Here is an 18,376-nt window from a genome sequence, read left to right as displayed (position 1 = left end):
TCAGCTATAAATAAGGAGAAAAGTATATTTTGGGAGTAGAGACATGGTACAGAGGCTAAAGAAAATGCCTTGTATAATACTAACCTGAGGTCCATCTTTGGCACCTATATGTTCCCTGACCCCTGCCAGATCTGATCCATGAGTGCAGAGCCATGAATAAACAACCCTAAGCGCTGCTGAGTATGGTCCAATAACCAATAATATGTGATATACTACTACTACTACTACTACTACTACTACTACTACTACTACTACTACTACTACTACTACTAAACAGGAGTATATTCTATATATGTTGTGAGGCACATTTGAACACACACACTATACTTAGTGTGATTCTAGTGGTTAATAGATACTCAGTGAATGACTATTCTATAACTGCCATTGTTACCGTTGCCCTTAGGACTCCAGGGTAATGCCTTCAGGATTAGGAGTCTGTCAAGGTAGCTTCTCACCTGGGTTCTCTCTGTACCTTGTTTCAGGTCCTTAAATGAGTGCTTTCTCTTTATGGTTTTAATTTCCTTTTTTATGCCAACCCAAGACATTGCTGCTCACATATTATCTATCCTCTGCTTCCTGAGACAGTCTTCAAACAAATTCTTTCATCTCTCTCACTTGCAGCCCCTTTTTTATCCCTAACATCTCTGTGTAAAGAAACCAATAATAACTGCCCACCATTTTAGTTTAGGAAAGTTGAAACAGCATATACCAGGTTTGTAAGATTTCATACTTCCCTACAGAAATGCACCTATGACTACTTCCTTCAGTGAAATACTTTCAGTCAAATAACTCAAGTTATTGCTCAGCCACTGATCACCTTTTAAATGATTGCTTGATGTCTCTGAGCCCCAGATTTCTCTTCCAAAGAATGTAAGCAAGAGTGACCTTGTGGGTTGAAGAAATAGAACAGTGGTAGGGCATTTGCCTTGCATTCAACCAATCCAGGACAGATGGTGATTCGAAACCCGGCATCCCATATGGTCCCCCATGCCTGCAAGGAGTGATTTCTGAGTGCAGAGCCAGGAGTAACCCCTGAGCACCACTAGGTGTGGCCCAAACCCCCCTCCAAAAAAGAATGACAGTTGTATTACATAGTTGATGTGAAAGATAAGCATGATTTTGTAGCTAAAGAGGTTAGAATTCCTTCTGGTGCAAAATAAGCATCCAATGAACATGAGCAACTTATCCTATATATAGAACAATGTATATTGTCAACTATATATATATATATATATATATATATATATATATATATATGTCCCAATCATCATCATGTCTTTCATATCAGTCCCAGGTGTCAGGCACAAGCAGCAGGAGTGTGGGTAAATGGCCTCCTCCTTTACTGATCTTAGGAGCTGTTTTTTCCACTAATATGTTCCCACATCATGCACGTTTCAATGTGTATATCTGTATTTTTGTCCTTAAACCACCTGGTTCTGAGAGCACCTGGCAGGTCATTTCCCAGGGCAAGCACCACTGCCTGCAAGAAGCTAGCATGCAGTTCTGGCCTGAACATCATGATTTTCAGGCCAAATGGAGCTATTTATGCAGATTCACAGTAATTTTGTCTGCTCAGTAAACACAGCATATGAGTCAGAAGTCAAGTAAACTGTGTGCTCAGACCCCATAGTTAACATTGTCTTTGGATAGTAGTTGATAGAATAGCCAGTGTATAATTTTTGGTTTGAGCATCACACACTTCCATGTTTGCCCATACCACAATCATCTCTTCCAGAAATTGTTTACAAGTGACATAGTCTGTGACTAAATAAGCCCTGGGCTTGGGAAGAATAGATATAATGTATGTTAGAATTTCTAAGTTCATGCCTAACTCTGACATACATACAAGCTTTGTCATGGGAATATAACCCTGGTAAATCCAGGCTGGGAGGGAAGTTTTCACTCCGAAGGAACACCCCATGTGGGGACAAATTTACCATAGGAATAAATCTTAAACTTTAATTTTAAATTGGATTTAAATAGATCCAATCTTAAACTTTGAAATGATCTCACTTGGATATCCATACGTCCACATTCATTAAAAGCAACTGCTACCACAAGAGCAACAGAAATAATTATGAGATGCCACCATGTTTTGTTTGCTTGTTTTGGGGCCACACCTGGCAGTGCTTAGGATTTCCTCCTGGCTCTACGCTTAGAAATCACCCCTGGCAGGCTTGAGAGATCAAATGGGATACCAGGGATTGAACCCGGATCTGTCCCAGGTCGATGTGTACAAGGCAAATGCTCTACCGTTGTGCTATCACTCTGGCCTCAACATGCCACTTTTTATATGTCAAACTCTTTACTAGTTACTCTATAAGCATTTAATTTCAAGGTAGTCGTTGGGGGGGGGGGGATTACTGCAAACATTATTTCTATCTTTTTAGTTAAAAATGGGTATAAGAAATCTAAAATTGCTTGGCTGTAATTTTTACAGTGAAGACTGGTAGGCTCAGTCTTGAACTTATATCATGGAGCTCTTATCTACACTATAAGTTCCTAGCTTTTCTGTGTCGTTGTATTAAATAATAACTTGATCTTCAGTAGTACTTTTCAAATATTAGCTTGTGACCCATGAATTCATCTTTGTGAATTATGTAACCTTAATAATAGACAGCACTAATTTATAACAGGGAACATCAAGATTGAATCAGCCATGTTAGCAACAAATATTATTTTATTTCAGTTTATGACATCTGGGTAATTGTTTGTGAGCCTGTTCACAATGCCAAGTGTATTTCCTAAGTTTATTTACAACTAAAACCAATTAGAAAGGCGGCTTCTTGTCTATAGAGTCTTTTTGAGAGAAAGTTGGTCTTTGCAAATTGAGGTGCTTTCTTTTTCCTTTTTTATCCATCCTAATTAGAGTATTAGTTAGAAATAATTTAATGTAGATCTGATGAACATGATATTACATAGTAAATGATAAAGTGGTGCTCATAAGTAAATTCCAGGTTGACTTTTACATTGCTGAGTGATTTTCTTCATATATATATGGGAGGGCATGAAGGAGGTAAATGTGAGGGAGTTGTTTATTTCATTGTCTAGTCTGCTACAGGCTGCAAGTAGTCAGAGAAACATTTCTTCTCTGAGCATTTTTTTATTTTGACATTGTTGGTCTCAACCCAGGCTCTCATACATTCAAGGCAAATGTTCTACTACTGAGCCATGACCCCCACGATTTTTTTTATAATAAGAAACTTAATGTTGTTTAAGTGACAGAAACCTCAGGGCTGCTTGTCCTCTGGAAAGTGCTTCTAGAAGTATAACCCTACCAAATCTTCTATAGGCATCCTACAATGCATGACTTTTGAGTTAAATGATGAAGGAGTTTGCTTACTGAACAAAGAAAACTTTCTAAGTCTTGATTTCCAGAGAAGTTAGGGACTTATTTCCAGGATCTCTACAGTCTTACTGGGGTGGGTATTTTTTTTCCTAACAAGTTCAAAGCACTTCTCTATTGTAAGATTCATTTCTGCTTATGCTCCTGGCCCACAACTGGAGTGGGGTGAGAGAATAATGGTTTGAAAACTTGTGAAGGCAAGGGGTGAGGCTTTGCTTTGCTTGTAGAATTAGTATTCTCATAATTATTAATTTTATTTTGATTTCTCACTTCTGTTTTCATTATCACCTCCCTGAAAAAGCTTAAGATATCTCTTCTACTTACCTTCCACCTTCACCCTACCCATGAAATTCTAATTCTATAAAAACACTGTGTATCTGCTCACATGCCATATGTATCTCTGTGCTTAATATATATGAAAAGAGTAAGGTTTTACTACACATATGAGGACCAATCTTAACTCCTTTGGTTTTGATTTTGCCCTGTGAGAAGGCATGTTTTAGAGTCAGGATCCAGCCTCTGCAGCCCGTGGTTCCTCATTTGGAAACTAATCAGGACAATAATAGGCCATATTGTATGCCAGGCACCATTTAAGCTTTCAAAGTACTATCTCATTATTATGAGTGATGTTCCAAACAGTTCAATTTCATAGGAAGGTTATCGGATGATTGATGGAATTTTAGAGCTTTTCATAAATTCAGTGATTTGGTTTTCGGATCAATTATGTCCTACCTCAGTAGGAGGTATTGTTATTGTTTTATAGGCAAGAAAACTGAGGCTTAGACAAATTTACTTATCCATGTCACAAATCCTGGAATTGAGCATTTGCGTTAGCATTTAAGTCCAGGGAGCAGAGTTTAAAAATACCAGGAGAAATCCTTTGCTTTTTCAATAATAACGAGTTGCCTCACTGTAACTGGCTTCAGATAGATCTTGGCCCGTGTGACCATTTTAACACTTTGGAATGAAATTTTCCTAATCTTGTATCCCAGACAAAGCTGCCTGAATTACTGATAAGGAAGCTGTTGTGAGGGTTTCCACTTCTTAGCCTGGGAAAACCAGCAGGGCAGCTCCTACCACCATTTCTCCTCTGTTGGAATCAAGATGGCACTGAGCGTGGGTTGCTGCGGTGGAGATGCGTGTTGCTATGGCAGCAGCTCCTGCCTCCTTCCTACCCTCTCAGAAGTGCTTTGACACAGGCAGCAGTTTCTATAGTAACAAGCTGAGTGGAGGGTCCACGAAGAAAGTACTGTGTGTACTCTACAAGAGGGGGGGGATTGAAAATGAATCCTTGGCATTTGCAATGCTATCCTGCCATATGTCCAAATCAAACAGGAAACAACCTAGCATATGAAGCCTTCAAGACATCAGTGTCCCCTAGCTTCTTCTCTCCTACAAGCTCATCTTTTCTCTTTCTCTATAAGACCATTTAAGACTTCAAAAATAAGACTACAATGAAAAGGAGAAAACGGTAGCTGAGAGAGAATTCTCAGGGGTATGTCATTTAATTGCTATGCAGGCAATAGAGCCACAAATAAACTTTCCAAACTCCTCCAAAAAGCTTTAGGGGAATAAGGGAGATATGCTCTGTCCTGAATGAAACTGTTTAGTGCTCAGTGAACTGAAAATCCTTTCTGGTAGCCTCTGTTCTGCTGTTACAGTGCTACTTGAGAGCTCACACCTTGCCTGCTGCCAGGGAGGTGGGACTGTTCCACCTCCCCTCTCTGGGGCCATGGCTGTTGCACCCAGGAATTCAGGTCACACATCAATCTCACCTTGTCCTTTGCAGAATTTCAAGGTAATAGGAGGTGTGGAAAGAAAGCCAAGTTTGTGTCATTTCAGTATTTTGGGAGCAAGCTCTGCAGGCAGAGACCATTTGGCAGTAGCAACTGTTTTGTTTCTCTTCCTGGGTCAGCACATGGGATAAGAGATGGGATGAATAAACTAATAGTTCCTAAAAGTTGGTAATTTCCAGGCACCATTCTAAGTAAAATAGACTATTGATTCATTTCACTTTTCTCAGCAAGGTCATTGGATTAAATAGTAGTGTTTCCATTCTACATAAAATGAGAAAATAAATGAGGAAATGGATAAGGAAATAGGCACAGAGAACTTAATGGACTTCCTCAAAGTGTCACAGAAGTAAATGACATCAAATCACACATAAAGGATCTGTATTTGGGGTATAGCCATGGGGACAAGTCAGATTAGTATGCTCAAAGAGAGCGTGGTAGGAAGTTAGCTTGCTAACAGAAGAGACAGGATCCATATTAGGGGCCCTTTCTTTAAGTGACAGTAATTCAAACCTGTCAGCTCTAAGGAATAAAACGAATTTAGGTGATTATAGATAGGACAAAGATGCCCAAGGATGTCTATCACCAAATATGTCTTCTCCCAGATGCTCATCCCTCAGAACCCTCATCCTTGTTTCTCTCTGGTTTCATTCTCAGACTCCCAGTTAGCAATAAAGATGGCAGTTGGCAAACAACTCAGATGGACATCCTACTAGCTTTGCAGTCCTATAATAAATACAGAAGGAACCTATTCTTTCATCATTGCAGTCAAGTTTTATAGTTGGAGTGATTGGCCTGGTTTGAGTCACATGTTAATCCCCAAACAGGGTATTTAGTGGGTGTTATATTCTTATTAACTAAACATAAGCAGTGTGCCAGTCTTTGAAGCAGTATTGGTTGGAAAAAGATAAATCAAAGAGAGCTGTGAAAGACAGAATAGGGGACGGTAGAAATTAGACAAAACCAGACCCTGATTTGTATCGAGTCTGGTAGAAATTGGGAAATAATAATCAAACATATATCATTTAAATATTGTGATCATTGTTTCTGCCCACTCATTCACAGGAATGAACCCCAAAGAGGGAGCAGCCAAACAGTGGGAATTGTGTCAGACTGGTTCCTGTTAGGAGCACTCCACCTTTGCAATTTATGGGACACCTGCCCTTGATATCTCCCTCCTCCCACCTTTCAAGCTCCATCTTCACCGCTTTTACTGAATCACTATCTTTGCATCTGAATTTCTTATCTCGATTTTTGTAAATTGATCTCATTGTAGTCTTTTATTATAAATCATCCAAAAATTTCATATTTTACTCTGTAAATCATGCTTCTTTAATTAAGAAAAAATATTAAAGGGCTGGAATGAAGGTACAGTGGATAGGGCATGTACCTTGTACAGATTCGATCCCTGGCATCATATATGATCCCTTGAGCCTACCAGGAATATTTGAGTGAGAGGCAGGAGTAACCCCAGAACACTGCCAGGTGTGGCCCCCAAAACCAAACCAAAAAAACCCCCTCAACAACATTAATTTTAGATTCCAACTATTGTGAATAGTGCTGCAATAAACATAAAAGTGCAGGTGCTTTTTATGCATTGTTTTTAGGTGCCTAGGTCATATTTCCAGGAGCTGTACTGCTGGATTATATGGAAGCTTAAGTTTTTGGTATATATACACAATAAAATACTGTGTAGCTGTTAGAAAAATGATGTCATGAAATTTGCTTATACATGGGAGAATATACAGAGTTTTATGCTGAGTGAAATGAGTCAGAGGAAGAGTGACCATTATATAGACATAGACTAATTGAACTCATATGTGGGATAATTATAAAAAAATAGTATGGTAAAAATATTGGAAGACAAAAAGAAGAGGTCCAGGAGGACTGGGCCATGGTAGGAAACCTGTCTCAAAGAATGGGTGACCTTCAGTAATAATATTGGGAACCACAGTATTTAGAAGTAAACAATTGGAGTGGAGAGAGAGAAAGAAGAAAAATATCTACTACAGAGGCAGGCAGGGGAGAGGACAGGGCAAGGGTAAGGTTAGGAGGGAAACTGTGGACATTGATGGTAGAAAACATGTACAGCTGAAGGGTGTTATACATGGTATGACTGAGGTTTAGTCATGAATGACTTTGTAACTATGGAAAGAGATATATTATGTACAACCTTGTAAAAAAACAGTGTTTAAATAAAGCAATTTTTTCAAATCTAAACAAAAAATAGTGGGCAAGTGCAATTAGGGTTGAGAAGGGACCACTATTGACAATTGGAAATAATTACTCTGGACAAGAACAGGGTACTGAAAATAGGTAAATTAATATGCATGATACCCCTTCAATAACAATATTGCAAACTATAGTGCTTAAAAGGATACATGAATAGAGAGATAGAAAGAGAATAAAAATATCTGCCATAGAGGCAGGGAGGTGGGCAGGGTGGGAAGAGAGACTGGGGACATTGGTGGCAGATGTGCACTGGCTAAAGAATGGGCATTGGATATTGTATGACTGAAACTAAATCATGAACAGCTTTGTAGCTGAGTATATGACAGTGATTCAATTAAAAATCACTAAAAAGAGTGCTCGCTTCAGCAGCACATATACTAAAATTGGAACAATTCAGAGATTAGCATGGCCCCTGCGCAAGGATGACACGCAAATTTGTGAAGCATTCCATATTTTTATAAAAAAAAATCACTAAAAAGAACACTTCTGGGTTTTGTTGCTGAGGAATACCGTAGTTGAGAGGTCTGTAGGGCCCAATTTGTCTTTTGTTCACATGCTAAATACTCTTAGGTCTAGGTCAAAACCTCCCAATAAAAATATTTATTTTATCCTCTTCTAGTTTATACAACCTTGTGTTTATTTCAGAATCTGCACCCTGCTAGACTCCAACAGTCTTTTTTAAAATCATCTTTTCTTTATCAATGTCTTTATTTATACAATTTGATTACAAACTTGATTGTAGTTGGGTTTCAGTCAGTTTAAGAACACCCCCCTTCACAGTGCGACATTCCCATCACCAATGACCCAAATCTCCCACCTCCCTACCCCCACCCTGCTTGTATTTGAGACAGGCTTTCTACTTCCCTTATTCATTCACATTATTATGTTAGTTGTCAGTGTTATTTCTCTAACTGCACTCACTACTCTCTGTGGTGAGCTTCATATCATGAGCTGGACTTTCTAGTCCTCATCTCTATGGTCTCTGAGAATTATTACAAAATGTCTTTTATTTTTCTAAAAACCCATAGATGAGTGATACTGTTCTGTGTCTATCTCCCTTTGACTTATTTCATTAGCATAATAGATTCCATGTACATCCATCTATAGGAAAATTTCATGACTTCATCTTTCCTGATGGCTGCATAATATACCATTGTGTATATGTACCACAGTTTCTTTAGCCATTCATCTCTTGAAGGGCATCTTGGTTGTTTCCAAAGTCTGGCTATTGTAAATAGCGCTGCAATGAATATTGGTGTTAGGAATGGATTTTTGAATTGTATTTTTGTGTTTCTAGGGTATGTCCCTAGCAGTGGTATAGCTGGATTATATGGAAGCTCAATTTCCAGTTTTTTGAGAAATCTCCATATTGTTTTCTATAAAGGCTGGACTAGACGGCATTCCCACCAACAGTGAATGAGAGTTCTTTTCTCTTCATGTCCCCTCCAGCACCTATTGTTCTTGTTCATTGTGATATGTGCCAGTCTCTGTGGTGTGAGATGACACCTCATTGCTGTTTTGATTTGCATCTCCCTGAAGATTAGTAATGTGGAGCATTTTTCCATGTGTCTTTTGGCCATTTGTATTTCTTCTTTGACAAAGTGTCTGTTCATTTGTTCTCCCCATTTTTTGATGAGTTTGATTTTTTTTTCTTGTAAAGTTCTGTCAGTGCCTTGTATACTTTAGATATTAGTGCCTTATCTGATGGGTATTAGGTGAATAATTTCTCCCATTCAGTAGGTGGCTCTTGTATCCTTTATTGTATCTTTTATTTTATCTTGTATTCTTTATTGTCTTTGAGGTGTAGAAGCCTCTCAGCTCAATATAGTCCCATCTGTTTATCTCTGCTTCCACTTGTTTGGAGAGTGCTATTTCCTCCTTGAAGATGCCTTTAGTCTCAATGTCATGGAGTGTATTACCTATGTTTTGTTCTATATACCTTCTGGTTTTAGGTCTGATATCAAGATCTTTAACCAATTTGGATTTTACCTTTGTACATGGTGTTAGCTGGGGGTTTGAGTTTGCTTTTTTGCAAGTAGCTAACTAGTTGTGCCAGCACCACTTGTTGAAGAGGCTTTCCTTCCTCCATTTAGGATTAACTCCAACAGTCTTAAGGTAATGGTCACCAAAGCATGATTGTTTAGTTGGCATACCTTTGAGAATTTTATTGTTATGATAGTCTTTATTCCAAATATAATAGCATGATGTTCATAAAGAAAGCTGACTTGTAGCTTTATTTGTAGACACTTATATATAAAACATGTTCTCTCTCTCTATATATATATGTATATATGTGTGTGTGTGTGTGTAAATGATGATAGTTATGTTCTGAAATGTGTTTTAAAATCTGGCCCTCAAGGTGGTAGAATTTGGGGAGCACCCTTAAAGAAGTGAGCAAGTAGATGAGATCATGGTGGTAATGCCTCATCACTAGTTTAGTGCCATTAAGAAAAGGAAGAGACAGCTCTTTTTCTTTATTTATAGGAATGCACCAAAAAAAAAAAAGCATGGTGGGAGCACAAAACAAAGGGGTAGCTCCTCAAAACTAAGTTTTGCACACTCAACCTTTAGAATTGTGATTAAAAGTAATTGCTGCATCAGCTAACCAGTTGATGTCATGTTTTATATTTACTTAGTTAGTTGGCCCTGAGTTGACTAAATTGGTATTCATTACTAAATTTAGTCTTTCTCCTTGTTCAGAGAGCTCAGATAGGCTATGGCTCAACTTTAAGGAGTCAATTATAATGGAAATTTTCATTTCTGAGTCACATATCAAATAAGGGAAAGACATGAACGCTTTACCTTACTATGTGAGATAGATATTAGTGTTGCCCATGAAGCAATTCTCAGTGCAATGAAGAATTGAGCTGACCTATTTGCTGGGTATCAAGTGTGTACAGTGACATCCTAGCCTGAAGAGTGTATCTGAATCTTTCAGATAAGAACCAGTGTGTACTGTATCTTCCTCTCTTTCCATCTGCTTCTAGAAGTTGCAAGAACATACAGCTCCCCCATCAGTGTGTGTACAAGGTTGAGGAAATAAGATGCAGACCTCTGCATAATATTCCATTGTGTATATGTACCACAGTTTCTTTAGCCATTCATCTCTTGAAGGGTATCTTGGCTGTTTCCAGAGTCTTGCTATGGTAAATAGTGCTACAATGAATATAGGTGTAAGGAAGGGATTTTTGTATTGTATTTTTGTGTTCTTAGGGTATATTCCTAGGAGTGGTATAGCTGGGTCGTATGGAAGCTCGATTTCCAGTTTTTGGAGCAATCTCCATATTGCTTTCCATAAAGGTTGAACTAGACAGCATTCCCAGCAGCAGTGGATAAGAGTTCCTTTCTCTCCACATCCACACCAACACTGCTTGTTCTCATTCTTTGTGATGTGTGCCAATCTTTGGGGTGTGAGGTGGTACCTCATAGGTGTTTTGATTTGCATCTTCATGATGATTAGTGATGTGGAGCATTTTTTTTATGTGTCTTTTGGCCATTTGTATTTCTTCTTTGTCAAAGTGTCTGTCCATTTCTTCTCCCCATTTTTTGATGGGATTAACTGTTTTTTTCTTGTAAAGTTCTGTCAGTGCCTTGTATATTTTGGAGATTAGCCCCTTGTCTGCTGGGTATTGGGTGAATAGTTTCTCCCACTCAGTGTGGGGCTCTTGTATCCTGGGCGCTATTGCTTTTGAGGTGCAGGGAAAAAAAAAGATGCAGACCTCCCCTATCCAAATAATTTGTGAATTTGTACCATTAAAAATGGGTTTGCTATACATTTGTTATACGTAGAACACTTGCTATTGTATTATAACCCTACCTTTCTTACCTCATGGTGAAGTCTTTTGACAAGGAGGTTGAGGATATATCAAGGCTGAAAGATATTTCTGTTAATAGATATTTTCAAACTCCATTAGCTTAGAAGAGTTTCGTCTCCATTCACTCTCCAAACAATTCATTTTTTTTATAGGTGTTAACTCAAATAATGCATTTTTCAGGGAAACTCCTTGACCTTAAATGTGTTTAAAATGTCCTTCCAATTGTTCATTTTTTTATTCAAAGCATTTATGAATGCTAATATTTATCTACTTCCCAATATGAATGAAAGGCCCTTTATCTTGTGCACCATTGAATTCTTAGCATATGTTGTCTAGTAACTAGTTCTCTGACAAAGACTTTCCTAGTATTCTGTGAGTTTATTTTTCTCTTTCATGGGTAACCATGAATCTCCAAAGCTACAGTTTAAAACACTATTGTGGATGCTTCCAGACCATGAGCACTTGTGTTTCTCCCATAGCACTGGTCCTAGAAGAATTATTGGGGGTGCTTGTGTTTTAGTACCTACATTTTTTCCCTACTTGTTAACTAATTTGTTCTAATAACATCAAAACCAAAAACTAAGGATGTTTTTCATTTGTAGAATCATGTTTCACATGTGTAAATTTTTGGTTAAATTTCTAACATCACTAAAACTAAGCCAAAACAGAAAACACTAAAGTAAGATTGCTGGAAGAAGAAAGTGCTTTGTTTTCTTGTGGTGTGTGTGTGTGTGTGTGTGTGTGTGTGTGTGTGTGTGTGTGTGTGTTGTGCTATGTAATAAATGCTCATAAATACTAACTGATTCCTTTTTCTTTGTCAAGGACCACTGTGTCTTGCCTTCTTCCCTGCATAGAGACAGGAGTTCACAGAGGTTGCTTGTAAGTTAATTGTCATCTCCATGAGTAAGGTCTCTGGGCTTTTCAGAAGAAAAAGTCCATTGGAGAGGGAGGTAGTACCAATGATGTTTATTGTTTATTTTTATATTAATACAGAAGGTTTATTTTCAAGATTTCTAAATCCCACATTACAAATTCTGTTTGATTAAATAATTTTGTAGTTTTCTTTGTTTTTGTTTTTATGTTCACACCTAGGGATGATCAGGACATACTCCTGATTTTGTGCTCAGGGATTACTTTTGGTAGTGTTCAGGGATAAGCAGTGCTCGGAAGTGAGCCTAGGATCAACTGTGTGAAGGTTCATATGCAAATAGAATCAAGTATACCAATTATTCCTAGAAAGGATGTGCTAATGTTCTAAAACTTTTTTTGGAATGTCAAATAATTTTCCAAACAAAATATGAAACAAACTATTTTCCCTTTGGTTTGTAAATTTCTGTGAAGTCCCTTAGAAATTCTCATAAGAAGCCTAGTCACTTCCGGCATAACATTGCAAACACTTAATACATACAAATGGGGCCTTTAGATGGGTCTGAAAGTTCACAGCTATCCTTCACAAATGTATTCTTCATCAGGGAATCCTTTATGCTCTGAACAGGGCAGATTTGTGGTCAAAGGAGAGACTTTTCTGGAGTAGCCCTTGTTCTTAATGAGCCATGGAGAGACACTTATAAGTTAATACTTGATATGAAGATTGATGACCTATCAGAGAAGGCAACCAGGTGTTCTGGATATCATAGAGGAAACAGTTAATTGGCTCTCTAGCCAAGAGAGCCTTTGCAAAAGAAGCTTATGCGAGTCTTGAATAATGAATAGGAGATGATATTCCAGCACATAGAGGCATTATTGCAAAAACAGAAGTGTGTGGAACAGCATAACAAGTTGGTGCTTTTCTGGAAACAGCAGGTGGTGTATCTTTTCCAAAGAACAGGGCATTTCCATGCCTTCTTCAATCTGCTTTTCATCAAGATTTTAGTCTGATCATAGGTTGTAAAGTACACAAATACACATATGCACATGGATATGTTTGTGGGCATTGAGTTAAAATATACTTTGTGTGCTTCTCATGGCTTCTTTAAGGGTTTTGGGCTTTCAGATAAAATGTACACACAAAACTTTGCAAATACCCCTCTTGGTGCCTAACTTGGCACCTCCATCCTACCTGTGTGACCAAAGGAAACAGATCTGGATCTTTGTCCAGGAAAACACTAGCTGATTGTTGGAAATAAAACAGCTGATATGCAATTTCTTAAAAATTTTATTGGTTTTTTTTTCTGGTTTTCTTTTTTCCTTTTTTTTCAGTTAAATTTAACAACTTTACTCCTCCACATCTTTTTTTGTTTTATCAAATAGCATGAAGACTGTCAATTCCAGACCTTCTCAGCCTCCTGAGATGACAGACAAAAAAAATTACTTCCATAACTCTCTTCTTGGAACTGAGTTGCAAGAACCAATACAGCATATGTTTTATCTGATCAGTAATCTGGAATTATTTTGAATGAGTTTTTTTTTAATATAAATTCACACCTTGTAAACAGATTAGAATTATCGGGGTTATGATACAGATCTGTTTATCACCTCAGTATCAGAACAACAGGTTCCTGACTTCTTTACCTCAATTTTGCTCTGACAGATTGACCTCAATGCTGGCAAAGTGTGATGGTGCAGGAGAAAATATGTCAGTGAAAGCTCACGAGTGGAGAGCCAGCTTAGTTATAGGCCCTGTTCTTTCTGCTATAGTGCTGCTATTTTGGTTAAAAGTAATCCTTATTACTATTCTTATTTAAATACCAGACAATGTTTTTTTTTTCTGTAAAAAGTAAAACAGTTTGTTCTGTAGAAAAGATTCAAATATTAAGGTTTCAATGTAGGACAAGACATAAAGAAAACTGTTCTCACTGCTTGGTATTTATATCTTATTGAATGTATGCTCTCTTTCAAAATACTCCACACTATCACCAATTAAATTGAAGGTTTTCTTTTTTTTAATTAATTTTTAAAACTGAGATAACATGGGTTTACAACAGTGTTAATCTTGGAGTACAAATTTACTTTTCTAGAATATGGCCAAAGTATCAGTGCTTCTACCCTCAAACTTGATGCACATATACTTTCTAAAGATGTGTGTTCTAACTGAATGTGGCATGTACTTCCCTTGAATAATAATTGAGAAAGTTTTATTATCGATGATTAAACTTTGAACCCTGGTTACTTCTAAGAAAGAACAAGGTCTTGGAATGAATTGAAGATATTGGAGTCAGTGAAGAGGTTATAGGAGGCCAGATGGGTGGCTGGAGAGACTATCAGGGTGGCCCCATTGACAGAGACATATTAAGTCTATTTATACTTTTATTAAGGTTTATTCTCAAGGGTTAATACAAAAAGCAGAATTTTATTTTTTTAATTTTTATTTTGATCATTATTGGCTTACATATCTTTCACGGTAGTATTTTATGTACATATTAACATTGAATCAGGGGAATACCCATTACCAAGTTTATCCTCCCCCATTCCCATTCCCTTCCTGCAACCCATGTCCCCCACTCTCACCCCCAGGGGTTGCTAGAGTAGGTGGTCCCCTCTTAGTCTAGCTTACTATTAGTGATCATGTATCTGTTTGGTCCTGGTACCCTCCCTTGTTTCCCCCTCTGAGAGACGGAGATAGATAATTCGAGTTATGTGGTTTTGTTTGAAGGAAAAAAAAGCAATAGAATGGGGTAAAATAAATAAATAAATAAATAAATAAAATAAACAAATAAGCTGAAAATGGGTGCAGTCCTTCTAGAGGCTTTCAACCTCAGTTTGAGAGAGGACATGAAAAAGGGAATTGAAACACCACAATACAGAAAGAAATATCAAATATCCAGTGAGCACTACAGCAATAAAGACAAGCACCACACAATAGTCTCGGTCCTGAAATCAAACCATGCCAGAGTACAAAAAGAAAGAGATAAAATAAAATAAAATAATATAAAATTGGAGACATCAACTTCAATATGTACACCAAAATAAAGAAGTTAAAAAAATCAATCAATCAATAAATATATATGTGGATAAAATTATTATTTTGTGCCTTTTCCCCCCACCCTACATAGGCACAGTAACTATTGGGGATATTATAGAGGGAATTCCCTTGCTTAGGGGATACATCCCTGAAGTATACTGTCATGGGATTAACTATACACTTCTTGAATGATCATTTACTCTCCCCTCAGCAAAAAGCAGAATCTTATCCCATGACAGTATACTTCAGTGGTGGAGAAACCCTGTATCTCCTAGGTCAAGGAAATTCCCTCTACAATATCCCCAATAGTTACTGTGCCTATGCAGGGGGAAAAAGAAAAGGGAAAAAAAAAGCACAAAACAATAATTTTTCCACATGTTTATTTATCAATTGATCAATTTTTTGACGTCTTTATTTTGGTGTGGAGATTAAGGTTGATATGTCCAATATTATTTTATTTTATGTTGTTTTGTCTTTTTCTTTTTGCACTCGAGTATGATTTGATTTCAGAACCAAGACTACTGTGTGGTGCCTGTCTTTATTGCTGTAGTGCTCACTGGTTATTTAATTCGATATTTCTTTCTGTATTGTTGTGGTGTTTCAATTATCTTTTTCACATCCTCTTTCAAACTGAGGTTGGAAGCCTCTAGAGGGACTCCACCCATTTTCAGCGTATTTGACTTTTGACTTCTTTTTTATTTTTCCCTCTTATTTTGTACCCCAATCTATTGCTTTTCTTTCCTTCAAACAAAACCACATACCTCAATTTATCTAGCTCTGCCTCTTAAATAGAAGGGAAAACAAGGAAGGGTTCCAGGACCAAACAGATATGTGATCACTAATAGTAAGCCAGACAAAGAGGGGTCCACTTACTCTAGCAGCCCGGGGGATGATGCTGGGGTATATGGGTTGTAGAAAGGGAACTGGAATGGGTGGAGGACATAGTTGGTGATGGGTATTCTCCTGATTCAATGTTAATATGTATCTAAAATACTACTGTGAAAGATATGTAAGCCATTATGGAAAAAAATTTGTGTTTTTAATCAGAAACTTTCTTTGACTTACATGTATTATTATATCAATTATATTATATGTTCTGTTATGTTACTATATTATATTATGTTAGTTTACCTCATTATGTTAATGAATTTTGTCTCTTGATTAAATTCTTACAATAAAAATTTTAAAAAAAGCAGAATCTTATTGTATATATGTACCACATCTTCATGATCCACTCATCTATTGTTAAATATCTAGGTTGATTCCAACTCTTAGCTATGTTACTGAATGTTGCTATGAATAGTATTGTGCACACATTCTTTTGAATGAACGTTTTCCTGTCCTGAGGATAGATACTAAAAAGTAGAATTGCTGGGCTATATGGCAGCTCAGTTCTGAGTTTACTGAAAACCTTCCATGCTATTTTCAATAAGACTTGAACCAGACAGCATTGCCACTAGCAGTGGGATGAGAATTTCTTTTAATCACATTCCTGCTAGCACAAATTGTTTCCAGTATTTTTGATATATGCCATACTCACTAGTGTAAGGTGATAGATATCTCATTGTCATCTTGATTTGATTTTCCCTAATGATAAGAGCTGATGAGCACTTTTTTTCCTGGGCCATTTGTTGGTCTTCCTCAGAGAGGTGTCATTTCCCAATTTTTATCGTGGCTTCATATTTTGGGGGCTTAACCTTTGTAAATATTGTGTATATCCTATATATCAACCCTTTATCTGATGTGTTTAATGCAAATATTTAGTTCCATTCAGTTGACTTTTATTTTAGCCTATGTTTTTTTGTGCTATATAGAAACTTATTAGTCTGATATAGTTTCATTTGTACAGGTTTCACTCTGTAGCTTTTGCCATTGGCATATCATTAAAGACTCCTTTGAGGTCTTGCTCCTGGACTGTTCTGTCTATGTTTTCCCTGATTCAGGACCTATTAAGGTTTTTAAATCACTTTGAGTTGACTTTTATGTAAGGTATGATATATGTATGTATCCAGTTTTATCTCTTACAAATGATTATTCAGTTGCTCAACAACATTTGTTGAAGATATCGTCTGTTTTTGGGAGGGAGTTGGGCCACACACGGTGATGCTCAGGGGTTACTCCTGGCTATAAGTTTAGAAATTACTCCTGGATTGGGGGACCATATGGGATGCTGGGGATTGAACTGGGTTGGTCCTTGGTCAGCCTCATGCAAGGCAAATGCCCTACCACTATGCTATTGCTCCAGCCCCAATATTGTCTTTTTATATAGTTTAATTTAATTTTATTTTTATATAATTACTCTAGTAATTAAATAACAGTAAGCACTATTGTTATAAAATTATTCATGGCTGAATTTTCGTGATATACACCACTCTTCACCAGTGCACATTTCCTGCCACCAATGTCCCGTTTCCCTCACCCACCTTCCCCGCCTGCCTCTGGGGCAAGTATTTTACCTCTCTCTCTTTTCTTTTATGATACTGTGGTTTGCACCATTGCTAAGCACTGTTTGTTCTGTGATGTGTGCCAGTCTGAAGAGGCCATCTTTATTCCAGTTCATGCATATCACTTCAACTCTCTTCAGCACCCATTTATTGTCCAGAATGATTGGTTCCAACTATAATTTTCACAGTGGACTGTCATCACCTTAACTGCATTCACCACTTTTTGTGGCAAGTTTTCTATTACGCATTGGTTCTCTTGATACTCATCTCTAGTGTCAATGGGTATTATTACCATACTCTCTTTTATTTTTCTTTTATCCCACAAATGAATGAGATTATTCTATATCTATCCCACTCCCTCTGGCTCATTTCACTCAGCATAATAAGCTCCATATCCATGTAGAAATAATTATCATTTAAACAAATTATCATTTATCAATTATCAATTATCATTTAAAAAACTATCATTTGTTTCATTTGTTTTGAGACTTCATTTGTCGCAAATGGCTGTTTAGTATTCCATTGTTTCTTTAGCCACTCATTTGTTCTAGGGCACTTGGGTTGTTCCCAGATTCTGGCTATTGTAAATAGTGCTGCAACAAACATGGGAATGCAGAGAACTTTTATGCATGATGCTTTTGGGTTTCTAAGGTATATTCCTAGGAGTAGTATTGTTGGATCATATGGAAGCTCAATTTCCAGTGTTTTGAGGAATCTCCATATTATTTTTCAAGAAGACTGGACCAGTCTACATTTCCACTAGCAATAAATGATTGTACCTTTCTCCCAGCATCTGCATAACACTATTATTTCTTGTTCTTTTTGATGTGTGCCAGTCTGAGGAG

General features: G+C 37.2%; 1 non-coding gene across 1 annotated transcript; it reads left to right on the top strand.

The window, feature by feature from the left end:
• Positions 1-7,724: 7,724 nt before the first annotated feature.
• LOC126029121 (U6 spliceosomal RNA) lies at positions 7,725-7,828 on the top strand. Its single transcript, XR_007502774.1, has one exon. It is a non-coding gene; the product is annotated as a U6 spliceosomal RNA (small nuclear RNA).
• The last annotated feature ends 10,548 nt before the right edge of the window (positions 7,829-18,376 follow it).

Source organism: Suncus etruscus, chromosome 14 (genome assembly GCF_024139225.1).
Source record: "Suncus etruscus isolate mSunEtr1 chromosome 14, mSunEtr1.pri.cur, whole genome shotgun sequence".
Taxonomy (NCBI): domain Eukaryota; kingdom Metazoa; phylum Chordata; class Mammalia; order Eulipotyphla; family Soricidae; genus Suncus; species Suncus etruscus.
The sequence above is the reverse complement of the archived record's forward strand: the minus strand, read 5'-3'. Positions and strand labels throughout refer to the sequence as shown.